The sequence below is a fragment of the Littorina saxatilis genome, linkage group LG13 (genome assembly GCF_037325665.1).
Source record: "Littorina saxatilis isolate snail1 linkage group LG13, US_GU_Lsax_2.0, whole genome shotgun sequence".
NCBI classification, from domain to species: domain Eukaryota; kingdom Metazoa; phylum Mollusca; class Gastropoda; order Littorinimorpha; family Littorinidae; genus Littorina; species Littorina saxatilis.
Genome location: NC_090257.1, coordinates 28,732,477 through 28,745,379, shown reverse-complemented (window position 1 = coordinate 28,745,379; position 12,903 = coordinate 28,732,477). Strand labels below are relative to the sequence as shown.

Here is a 12,903-nt window from a genome sequence, read left to right as displayed (position 1 = left end):
GGGTAACCTTGGGAAGGTCTTTGCTCAAACGACAGGTGTACTCGGAGTCACTGTTTCGTGAGGAGATTTTTACTCCGAAGTAAATTTTTCGTGGAGTTCTTTTAGTTTTTCGGATTACATAGGCTTCACGTTCAACACAATCATACAGACATTCTACGGCCTTACTTCTTTCTGTGCACAGTATGCTTTTTTGTTGAACTAATTTTGTCACGTAAATGACGCCAATGATATGTCCATTTTTGAAAAAATTAATTCCGTAAAAAAAAAAAAAAACATGCATTGAACGCAGCCACGACGCAGTTGATATTTGGTGAGTTCATTTCATTTAAAAAAAAATAGTTTTAAGGTGCTCAGCATTTCGGACACGGTAATTTCTTAATCACATAGCCAGTAACTTGTGTTACTCTGTGTTATGAATAGGCCGTGAAAGGTGGATGCAGCGCCTATAGGCTGTTGATCTACTGGCCGATGTGAATGCGTGATATATTGTGTAAAAAATTCCATCTCACACGGCATTAATGGGTAACATGCGCCTTGAGTCGCCTTGTGTGGTGAGATATGTGCGCGATATAAATCCTCGTAAATAAATAAATAAATTATGAAATAAACCATCTGCTACAAAAAATGAAACTGTCAAGATACTAAACCGCGCCCGGTGTTCTTCAGATCGATTTTCTGTGTGTTCTGTTCCAGGGCTCCCCAGGGACGCCCCTCTTAGTGCGTCCCAGGACCCCCACTTTTAAATTTTAGAGGGTCCATGGACCTCCACTGCAGTATTTTAGAGGGTCCCAAGGGTCCGAAAGCCGAAAAGTCCCAGTGTACTTATAAAACATTGTGTTCACGTATAGTGTACTGCAAAGTGTCGAACTTTGCAGTCTGAAAATTGTATCTACGGCACGCACAATAAAAGACATTTAGTGCGTCTTGGGACCCGCTCTTTTAAAATCTAGTGCGTCCAGGGACCACCCCCCCCTCCCCATATATTTCTAGAACGTGTTTTCGGCTCCCCCCCCCCCCCCCCCCCCCCCTCCCCATATATTTCTAGAACTGACGTGTTTTCGGCTTCTAGTGCGTATAGGACGCAGGGACGCGCGCTATGGGGAGCCCTGTGTTCTAAATAATGAAAGGATTTTTTCTACGACATTTCACAATTATCCATATCACCAGGTTCGCCGCCTAGTTTTTCATGAGACTACTCGGTCCTTTGGGGTGAAGGCAAATAATCCGTCTGAGTCAGGGCCGGACTAGGCTAAGAGGAGGGGGGTGGGGGGGTTGCCAGTGGTGGTCCAGGGGGATGTTCCGCCTGGCGGGGTCAAGGGGCAGAGCCCCTTGTGGGGGTCAGGGGGCTTCGCTTCGCCCCCTGAAGCTGATGGGTAGGTCATATTCTGAGATAGGAAAATGGTCGCTCCTTGCATGAAACGGCATAAAATAAACAATAATAAAAAATGTTTTAAATAAGTGAGGTACATATTTAGGCTAGGGGGGGGGGGGGGGGTTGCGCAACCCCCATACCCCCCCCCCCCCCCCCCCGGTAGTCCGGCTCTGTAGAGTAATGCGAGAACTTTGCAAGTCGGTCACCAAGACAACGTTGCTCTTGTCTACATCACAACAACTGTACGCGACTGTGCACAAGTTTCAACGAAAAATAAATCTTAAGATAATCTGGGTTTTCATGTAAACTAGAACCCAGAAGTAGAAACCTTCGCGAAAACTGAGTAATTAAAGTTGGAAATAAGTATGGCAGGGTGAACTGTCGCCAGTGTAAGTTTTGTGTTGAAGAGAAGTAGAACAGAGCTTGGAATCCTAATTTGCATTTCGTTTTGGTAAATAAGAGTAAAGCAGTTCTGACTCGGTTGTTGTTGCCCAGTCTAGTGTTTGTAGTTCATGTTGCCGATCGATGTGTGTTTGTGTCAATTCCTTATTCTAAGTGCAGGAATGCACCTGTGACTTGTGTCCATCTCAGTACAGCAGCTGCAAGCAATTAACTGTCCAGTAACGCTGTGAAGCAAGATCCGGCCGTTATCTCTGGGCAGGCCGGCTGCGGCAGTGTGAGGTGCCGGTCTTATGCAATATATGCCGCCTGGGTGACTCTGGTCTAACCGGGGTAGCGCCTAGTGGGGAAGTTTCAAGTATAGGTGTCATTTCTTTTGATACGGGTGAATCAGTAAAAGAAGCTGCCAGCTGGGCTGGAACTTGAGGTGTTACTCTCTTACCCCCTCCCCCCTCCCCTCAAGTTCCTCTTGTCTTTAACCAATGAAACGTAAAATCTGTTTTAAATGTCGTGGTAACGGGTGGTTACTAAGATTTTGATTGGTTGTTTGAAATGATTTCTGCTACCCTAGCTAAAGTTGGATTATGTGTGTAGGCAGGCTACATGCGAGAGTGTAAAGGAGAACTTTGAGAGACACAGAAGAGGATGGACGTGTTTTTGTAGTGAATGCTCCACTAACTGAGGAGATCGGTAGTCAACTTTGTACGTCGTTGTGACGGCGAGGTGGACTTGATTCGCCCCCTCCTCAGTAGGCTATCTCGCCCCCGCTTTGTAGTAGCCGACTTCACGGTCTACTTGCTTTCAATTTGTCAGTAGTTGCTTAAAAGGTATTAAAAAATGCGAATGTCCAACACACACCCACACACACACACACACACACACAAACACACACACACACACACACAAACACACACACACACACACACACACACACACACACTGACACACGTACATACACCTCTGCTTAAAAGTCACTGTTGATATGAGATATGTACAGAGATATGATCACAGTGATTAGAGCTTCACAAATATGCCAAACGCATATCAGGTAAACTAAGGTAAAACTCAGGTAAACGTGTCATTTTTACATTTAGTCAAGCTTTGACTAAATATTTTAACATCGAGGCGGAATCGAAACGAGGGTCGTGGTGTATGTGCGTGTGTGTGTGCGTGTGTGTGTGCGTGTGTGTGTGTGTGTGTGTGTGTCTGTGTGTGTGTGTAGAGCGATTCAGACTAAACTACTGGACCGATCTTTATGAAATTTGACATGAGAGTTCCTGGGTATGAAATCCCCATACGGTTTTTTCAATTTTTTGATAAATGTCTTTGATGACGTCATATCCGGCTTTTCGTAAAAGTTGAGGCGGCACTGTCACGCCCTCATTTTTCAACCAAATTGGTTGAAATTTTGGTCAAGTAATCTTCGACGAAGCCCGGACTTCGGTATTGCATTTCAGCTTGGTGGCTTAAAAATTAATTAATGACTTTGGTCATTAAAAATCTGAAAATTGTAAAAAAAAAAAAAATTTTATAAAACGATCCAAACTTACGTTTATCTTATTCTCCATCATTTGCTGATTCCAAAAACATATAAATATGTTATATTCGGATTAAAAACAAGCTCTGAAAATTAAATATATAAAAATTATTATCAAAATTAAATTGTCCAAATCAATTTAAAAACACATTCATCTTATTCCTTGTCGGTTCCTGATTCCAAAAACATATAGATATGATATGTTTGGATTAAAAACACGCTCAGAAAGTTAAAACAAAGAGAGGTACAGAAAAGCGTGCTATCCTTCTTAGCGCAACTACTACCCCGCTCTTCTTGTCAATTTCACTGCCTTTGCCATGAGCGGTGGACTGACGATGCTACGAGTATACGGTCTTGCTGAAAAATGGCATTGCGTTCAGTTTCATTCTGTGAGTTCGACAGCTACTTGACTAAATATTAAATATTGTATTTTCGCCTTACGCGACTTGTTTTTACATTTAGTCTGTGTACCAGCGGGCAAAAGCAATATAAATTTCAGGCATGGTACTCTTCCGCCGATCGGCGGAAATCCGCCGAAAACGAAAATCAAAAAACAAAAACAAACCCAAAAAAACAAAAAAAATCTGCTGATTGACTTGAGATTATTATTTTTTCTTACTCAAGCCTTGTTATCTTTCACTTATATCCCTCTCAGCTTCAAGGAGAGGGCACTAAACACATTTGAATTAGTAAAAAGTCGTCAGCTTCAGGGGGCGTTGCCCCCTGACCCCCACAAGGGGCGCTGCCCCTTGACCCCGCAAGGGGGCCTGAGCGGCCCCCTGGACCCCCGGCTTTATTTCAGCTGAAATTGCCATTCCTTCAGTACCATGCCTGATAATGTCACCTGCCACGGAACTAAAAAATGGACATTCGCATTTTTAATTTACGCCACCTGTCTTACATTTTAAGCAACTACACGTACAGTGGTTATGTGTGTGTATATATGTGGATGACAACTTGACCAACAAAAAGTTGTAAGTTCGCAATAGACAAAACTGTATGTGAACATGTATCTTTCATTGTGTTCGTGCGTGTGTGTGTGCCAGTGTGAAAAACAGCGACGAATTTTTACGAGCGGAGGCGAATCGCCTCTCTGGCAAAACCCAAGATAATTGGGGGCGAGATGGGAGGGGCGAGTTAGGAAGGGGCTAGTTAGGAGGGGGCAAATGGGGACGTCACCGTTGTGGTGTAGCCACGTCGGGTAGGCGGAGAAGAGGAGGTAAGAGAGACAGAGTACAGGAGTAAAGAATATCCTGCCAGATATCTTCTGCTGTTGTCACATCTGTCGAGGACGGCCCGGCGGAATGGAAAGAGAAAGACGTGTATCATGACTGACTTTGTGTCCGTGTCAGTGTCAGTGATAGCCCAGTGAGACAGGCCCTAACAAATCTCATCATAACATCAACTCATCATCGATTAAGTTTCCATCTTTTTATATTTAGTCAAGTTTTGACTAAATATTTTAACATCGAGGGGGAATCGAAACGAGGGTCGTGGTGTATGTGTGTGTGTGTGTGTGTGCGTGCGTGCGTGTAGAGCGATTCAGACCAAACTACTGGGCCGATCTTTATGAAATTTTACATGAGAGTTGCTGGGATTGATATCCCCGAACGTTTTTCTCCTTTTTTCGATAAATGTCTTTGATGACGTCATATCCGGCTTTTCGTGAAAGTTGAGGCGGCACTGTCACGCCCTCATTTTTCAACCAAATTGGTTGAAATTTTGGTCAAGTAATCTTCGACGAAGCCCGGATTTCGGTATTGCATTTCAGCTTGGTGGCTTAAAAATTAATTAATGACTTTGGTCATTAAAAATCTGAAAATTGTAAAAAAAAATAAAAATTTATAAAACGATTCAAATTTACGTTTATCTTATTCTCCATCATTTGCTGATTCCAAAAACATATAAATATGTTATATTCGGATTAAAAACAAGCTCTGAAAATTAAATATATAAAAATTATTATCAAAATTAAATTGTCCAAATCAATTTAAAAACACTTTCATCTTATTCCTTGTCGGTTCCTGATTCCAAAAACATATACATATGATATGTTTGGATTAAAAACACGCTCAGAAAGTTAAAACAAAGAGAGGTACAGAAAAGCGTGCTATCCTTCTTAGCGCAACTACTACCCCGCTCTTCTTGTCAATTTCACTGCCTTTGCCATGAGCGATGGACTGACGATGCTACGAGTCAGTTTCATTCTGTGAGTTCGACAGCTACTTGACTAAATATTGTATTTTCGCCTTACGCGACTTGTTTTATATTTAGTCAAGTTTTGACTAAATATTTTAACATCGAGGGGGAATCGAAACGAGGGTCGTGGTGTATGTGCGTGTGTCTGTGTCTCTGTGTGTGTGTGTAGAGCGATTCAGACTAAACTACTGGACCGATCTTTATGAAATTTGACATGAGAGTTCCTGGGTATGAAATCCCCGAACGTTTTTTTCATTTTTTTGATAAATGTCTTTTATGACGTCATATCCGGCTTTTCGTGAAAGTTGAGGCGGCACTGTCACGCCCTCATTTTTCAACCAAATTGGTTGAAATTTTGGTCAAGTAATCTTCGACGAAGCCCGGACTTCGGTATTGCATTTCAGCTTGGTGGCTTAAAAATTAATTAATGACTTTGGTCATTAAAAATCTGAAAATTGTAAAAAAAAAATAAAAATTTATAAAACGATCCAAATTTACGTTTATCTTATTCTCCATCATTTGCTGATTCCAAAAACATATAAATATGTTATATTCGGATTAAAAACAAGCTCTGAAAATTAAATATATAAAAATTATTATCAAAATTAAATTGTCCAAATCAATTTAAAAACACTTTCATCTTATTCCTTGTCGGTTCCTGATTCCAAAAACATATAGATATGATATGTTTGGATTAAAAACACGCTCAGAAAGTTAAAACAAAGAGAGGTACAGAAAAGCGTGCTATCCTTCTTAGCGCAACTACTACCCCGCTCTTCTTGTCAATTTCACTGCCTTTGCCATGAGCGGTGGACTGACGATGCTACGAGTATACGGTCTTGCTGAAAAATGGCATTGCGTTCAGTTTCATTCTGTGAGTTCGACAGCTACTTGACTAAATATTGTATTTTCGCCTTACGCGACTTGTTGTTCCTTGAACTGACCTGGTTACATATAAGTACATTTGGAATTCAAGGGCCGGCTCTAAACTAACCCCTGACATATATTTTTCCTCGTTATTTCCTCAAAAATATGTCCTAATTAAATATGTCCTGTCAGGCCACTTACGATAACAGCGTCTTGCAGCGGTTGCCGCACTTAATTCGTAAAGACATCAATCAAGTGTAAAACTGACTTCCACTATCCTCAGTCTTTCGTTGTCATTTCAGTGTAAGCTTAAATAAGTAAATAGAAAGTTATAGAGGTATTGAATAGTGTTAATTTTGTTGTGGCCAAAAAACTCATACAATAGTCGTAGTTGAATAAATTGATCATGGCAGAGAAGCAGCTGATCTCAGGTTTCAGAATAATTTAAACCATGCGAAATTCGCTAACGGTGGACTTCGGTAAAAAGAGGATATTGTGATTGGAGTTGCTTCCCTTCCATTGTGTTTCCGGGTGAGAATGACGTCATTGTGCTCTTCCGCCATCTTCTCTTCCTGAGTCAGAAACACAACCCATCGAACTTCATGTTTATATTTAATTGACAGCATTTAAGTTGTGTCCTTGGGTGATTGCGGAACTATCGGCGTATTTTCAAGGTAAGGATTTTTTTTGGAAGTGCATTTGCATTGCTGTATCGCTATTGATAGATCTTGACGGGACAAACTAGACTCGTTGACGAATGACATGTCAAAACTCAAATACTGAACAGTGAAGATCGGTGTACTCATCATGTATGGACGATCCCGTAATGTGGGAAATTATATTTTTAAGCGGAAAAGGGGTTGCATGATCAAGCGTGTACTTTTTGTGTGTGATTATCTCCAGTATGTTTGCTGTCTGATCCTTCTAAATGAGTAATCGAACGGAGTGATCTTTTCATTACCCCTTTCACAATCCCTGTACTTATTAAGTTATTACTTGCTTTTTCTTGAGAGTTAATGATTTAATTTCATACTGTTTTTTGTTTTTACTTTTGTTCTTTAATCTTATTTCTATGAATGTATGATATACAGGTAAAATTCATGTAACTGAAAGTAGTACAATACTAGAAAATCACTAAATCAGTAAATGTATGATAAAATCATGTATTATTGCAAAGTACCTTGGATGAGGCACAGACAGTGCTACTAAGCAGAGTTGTGCTTTGTACATATATTGGTGAATGCAGCTGAGCCGGTAAAAGAAGATGACAAATCACTTCATGTAGTAATTCACCTATTGTGCTGCATTTTTCAAAACCACATAATATTACTATTACTATTAGGGGACTAGGACGTCGTCGGTATGGGGTATGCATCATCGTCGGAAAGTTGTGACAAGTTGTCTACATATGCAATTAGTGTAGGCTACATTAAGTGTCGGACCATGCTGTTTACAAGTCCAAAGCGTCAGGCTGCAGTCTTTTACTACTACTAGTTTCAATGTAACCTATTGTCTAATTTGACGCTGATGATATCTAATGACTAAATGTGGTTGCGTGCGGATATCGGTTTCTTTGCAACAGATTATGTTCGGAAATAACTCTGTCCGGGGTTGTATATTAGGGTTATTGAAGAGTTGCCCCCCCCCCCCCCCCCTTGCCAGTGAGACAAACAACAATACGCCTCTGAACAGAGGTGACCAGGGATAGCAACAAATAATTTACTCTGATGGTGAATATTATACAATGTCTGCTCGATATGATGCCCTTTTCTTTTGGTATTACGTACAACGAAGCCAGTGTTTGCTACCGATGGCCTACAGTGAGCACACACGGTTTCCCAACCTCACGCGATGTAAAAGCAAACTCACGCGACCTCAACCCAAACTCACTTGACCTAAAACCAAACTCATGTGACCTCAAACCAAACTCACGCGACCTCAAAGAAAACTCATTTGACCTAAAGCCAATCACACGTGACCTCAAACCAAACTCACTTGACCTCAACCCAAACTCACTTGACCTCAATCAAAACTCACGCGACCTAAAGCCAAACTCACGTGACCTCAAACCAAACTCATGCGACCTCATCCAAAACTCATTTGACCTGAAGCCAAACATGTTGTCAACTATAACTACAATCCAGGGTCATTGCTGCAAAGCTTGTGAGGTCCCATGTGAGTATTTTCAGAAGAATGGGGTATTAATTATAGGAAGTGGACTCTGTATGGCAAACACATCAGAGCTATTCATTGCTGTGATTGATAGTGGGTTGCATGTTGTTGTTTTGCTCATTGTCACTGTCAGGGGCGGGTCTCTTCCACAGAGCATGAACTTCCTGATGTAGAACTGTTCAGTGAAATGTCCAGAACAGTGGAACCCCTCTTTTATGACCCCCCAATTTAAGACTTCCACACTTTTAAGACCTTAGTTTTTTTGATTTCCTATTCATATCCTCTCTAAATTTACCTCCATTTTAAGACTTTAAGACTCTCTTCTTTTTAAGACCTGATTTTCTCAGATTTTTGGAGGTCTTAAAGGTCCTTGTCTACATTTTTATACCGAAATCGCCATTTGACCATTAAAATGCAGAGTCTATTATCTACAAATATCAACAATACACCCCCTTTCGATCAGGAAAGACGAAGCCAGTGTAGCCGTTTGAAAATTCATTGTAGTATTCCAGCGCAGTACTCATAGTAGGATATCCTTATTTGGAAAATGCCAAGCGCAAAACTCCTCTCAAATCCCGTGCATTTCGTGCGTTTAAAAAAAAGCGGGACAGCGCTCCAGTGTCAAACTGTTGCTGCACTTGTTTGGGCGTGGCTATAAGCATAGTGACATGAATTTGATTGGTCAGTGTTTTTAGGCAAAGCACATGTTCTCAGCAAACAGAAAACAAAATATTGTAAGCGTGAGTCATGTTACCCAAAAATTAAATTTTTTTTGCATATTTTTTTTTCTATAACTTTTTTCCCCATGGTTCATTCATCATTTGACATAATTTAGTATCGAAATCTAACCATAAGATTATTGAAAAAAACAAAAATGTAGACGACCACCTTTAAAAGGGGGGTTTCACTGTAAAGCTTCTGTTGTGCCCATTACCCCCATTTTAAGACTCTCTCCTTTTAAACTCGATTTTCTCAGATTTTTGGAGGTCTTAAAAGGGGGTTCCACTGTACTATGAAGCCCACTGCACAAATCTTTGGCACTGACATTTCTGTAAAAAGACTTAACTAAGTCAACGTCAGGCTCAATCAATGAAGGCCTTTGCTATAAGTGTGAATCTAATTTAGTCCTGGGACAGCTATTTTACAACACTTCATATTTTTGAATGATTTCTTGTTGGTAAAAGCTAGAGTAAATGAAGACGAACATCTTGTGGTGTCCATTAAGTTTAACAGGGCAGACTGAGTCAGAGCTACATGTACCAGGGGCAGGTCTTGTGGAGGCTGATACTACCTGATTGTGATCTGTGAGTCACACAGTATTCCTTGTACAGTGGAACCCCCCTTTCAAGACCTCCAAAAATCTGAAAAAAATCCGGTCTTAAAAAGGAGATAGTCTTAAAATGGGGGTACATTTTACAGGGCTTAGGCCTAAAAAAAAAATAGGTGTGGTTACGGTAACCCGACCCTATAACTTTTTATTACATTTGTCAAAAACCCAGGAAAACGAGTTCAGAAAACGCAATGAAACTAAGCGAAAGCGCTCGAGTTGCACACTTATTTCCCTGTCAAGCAGGTTTAAATTGTACACATTAGAAAAAAAAGTTAAAAAAAAGTGATTGCCTACCTTCCTACCCTATTTTTTTGGGCTATGTTACTGTAACCACACCTATTTTTGTTGTTGTTGGCCTTATGAACAAAAAGTGCGAAAAGACAAAGTCTTAAAAGGGAGAAGTTATTGAATTGGACGGTCTTGAAAAGGGGGGAGGGGGGGGGGGGGGGGGTGTCTCCACATTATTATACACTCAAACCTGTCCATTAAACAGACACCCAACAGACTGACCAAAAGCGGTCTTTATAGATATACTATACTAAAAGAAAAACAGGCTCTTTGAAGGTCCTTTGGGATGGTCGTTGTCTGGATCAGGTAGTTGTTATTGAGATGTGGTCGCTAGGGCAGGTTTGACTGTGCCACAGATAGTCTGTATGGTTCTGCTGATAAGGCCAAAAAAAAAAAATTGTCTGTTTCTGGTCACCCGACCGACCCTAAATTTCGGCGCCGACCCTAAACTTTTTTTTCCAAACTCAAAACTTGTTTAGGGTTAGGGTTAGGGTTAGGGTTAGGGTTAGGCAGAGCTAGAGACAAATGCCTGTTTTACACTGGGTTCACGTTGGTGGTATCAATGGCTCGTTACTAACTCTTGAGCATACCAGTAATTAGGACTTGGTCCCTTTCCCAAATTTGAACCCACGAACCAAGGATCACAAGTTCAATGCACTCCCAACTGTGCTACTGAGGCCCCAGCCTTCTACTAAAATTCCCATTTGTCCAAGCTCAAGATGTAAGATGTCTCAAGTCTTCTTTTCTGTTTCATCATGGAAATATCAGACCAGGTAAACAAAGAAAAACATGTCATACTCTTTCAGTCTTTGTCACAGATTTGTAAATGTGTTGAGTGTCTTGTCTCTATGTATAGTGAATCCAGTCTCTTTGCGCGATTTTTAAAGTTAGTTTTATTGGTCTACATTTGGGATAAAAAAAAATAAAAATAAAAAATCCCTACCCTATTTTTTTTAGCCATGTTACCAGAAACAGACAAATTTTTTTTTTGGCCTAAGGCAAATGTGAATGAAGGTTTGCTTCCTGTGATGGAGTGATGGTACTTACCGGTGGGCACTTCATTCCCAGTGCCAGGTTTGTGTGGAATCACCCAGAACTGATAGGACTCTGCTGGTGTCTGGATAAATGTGACTTACCCTTTTCAGGCACCTTGCAGAGGGAGTTTGGGGATGCAGTCTGTCTTCAATGGATACCAAAAATCGGAGCAGAAGTTTCTTTGGTCTTTGGCAGTCAGGTCCTGCAGAGATATGATATATCTGTCTGAGAGGGACTTTTTGTCGTTGTAGTACGGTTGTCATTTGTTGAATCTGGAAAACAAGTTATGGATGGAACTAATGTACTGCCCCCCCCCCCCCCCTTCATCCCCACGAGGAGCTGAGTGTTGATGTTCAGGCACCACTTCTGAACTAAAGTGGACAGGCAGTAACTGAGTAAGCCAGTTTATTGTTGAGTTTATTAATCTTGGGAAGATAATGTTTAGTTAAGACCAAGGTAACTCATTGTCTTTAAAAAATGAAAAGTGGTTTTTTTCTCCTAAGTCATATTGAGTGAGGTACTTTTTGGCCATGCTAAAGACCTTTCCATCTTTGGAGTGCAGTTTCAGCCACCTGCTGTCCAGGTTTTGTCTGAACATGTCCACCTGTCCTAAAATTCATTTGTTAGAATTATAAGAGCTTGTTGAGGGATCCTAGTCACATGTATGTTTATGATAATTATGCGTTCTAAAAATGGACGATTGGATAGAACAATGTTTACACTAAAATAGAATTGACCAAGGCATCAGAGTTGTGTGGGGAAGCATTCTTGTGTTTGCAGCACTTGTCCAAAGTGGTTCCACTTCCAGGTTCTACTAGCTGTGCACAGTTTCTTTTGATCCAGAAATCGGCTAATCAGTCGAGGATGCCACATGAGAATTAATGCGAGCTGCTAATGCCATGCGATATGGAACACGGAGAAGGGTAGAAAATATGTTATAGGGGTGGGGGTGTACGTGATCACAGGTTGTTTCTGCTTGAGGGGGGGGGGGGGGGGGTTACTTTGACCGTTGAAGTGGCAAGCACTCTGGCTACCGGTGATAAGCTCAAGGCAGAGTGAGTCAGTGATTCATGAAAAAGAAGCCGGCTTCAACGAGAAAGGCTGCTGTCACGTCGTTCGTTGGAATCGCTACTTCTGCCACGGTACGCTCCGACGGAATGTTGCTCGATTCATGATCGCGGGTTTACCTCTTCTGCATCTGAACACTCAATGCTTGTTAAAAAGCATTCAAGTCGATGGCGGTTGGGTTTGGAGCATGGTAATTAATGACGAACAAGGGCGCGCTGCCAACGACGAAGGGGGAACAACACGCGGCACTCACACACACACACACACACACACACCACAACCTCCCAAATCAGCTGTCAACCACCAATCAAACAAATCCCTCCTCCCCCCTAAAACAAACCCACACCAAACAAACACACAACAACAACCAAACAACCAAACAAAACCAACAACACACACACACACACACACACACACACACACACACACACACACACACTGATAATATCAACAAAACAAAAGCTACTTATACTGACATGTAGGTACATGTGCGGACGATCGGGCTCACGCTGAGAGTGTGCGCCACACACACTAACACACACGCACACCCTGACAAAAACAAACATGTATGCATGCATTCAAACACACGTCCGAGAGAACAGCAATCTCTTCATCTCCATAACTAGGAGAACACCA

At 41.3% G+C, this 12,903-nt stretch overlaps 1 protein-coding gene and 1 long non-coding RNA gene across 7 annotated transcripts in view; both read left to right on the top strand.

The window, feature by feature from the left end:
• The window catches only part of LOC138945457 (uncharacterized), a 350,740-nt gene that overhangs the window by 190,150 nt on the left and 147,687 nt on the right, over window positions 1–12,903 (top strand). The gene's annotated exons all lie outside the window — the stretch shown is intronic.
• The window catches only part of LOC138945450 (rho guanine nucleotide exchange factor 7-like), an 88,935-nt gene continuing 82,922 nt past the window's right edge, over window positions 6,891–12,903 (top strand). For all 6 annotated transcript variants that reach the window (XM_070316877.1, XM_070316875.1, XM_070316876.1 and 3 more), the window contains exon 1: window positions 6,891–7,048. The gene's annotated coding sequence lies outside the window, so the exon portion shown is untranslated. The remainder of the gene's footprint in view (window positions 7,049–12,903) is intronic.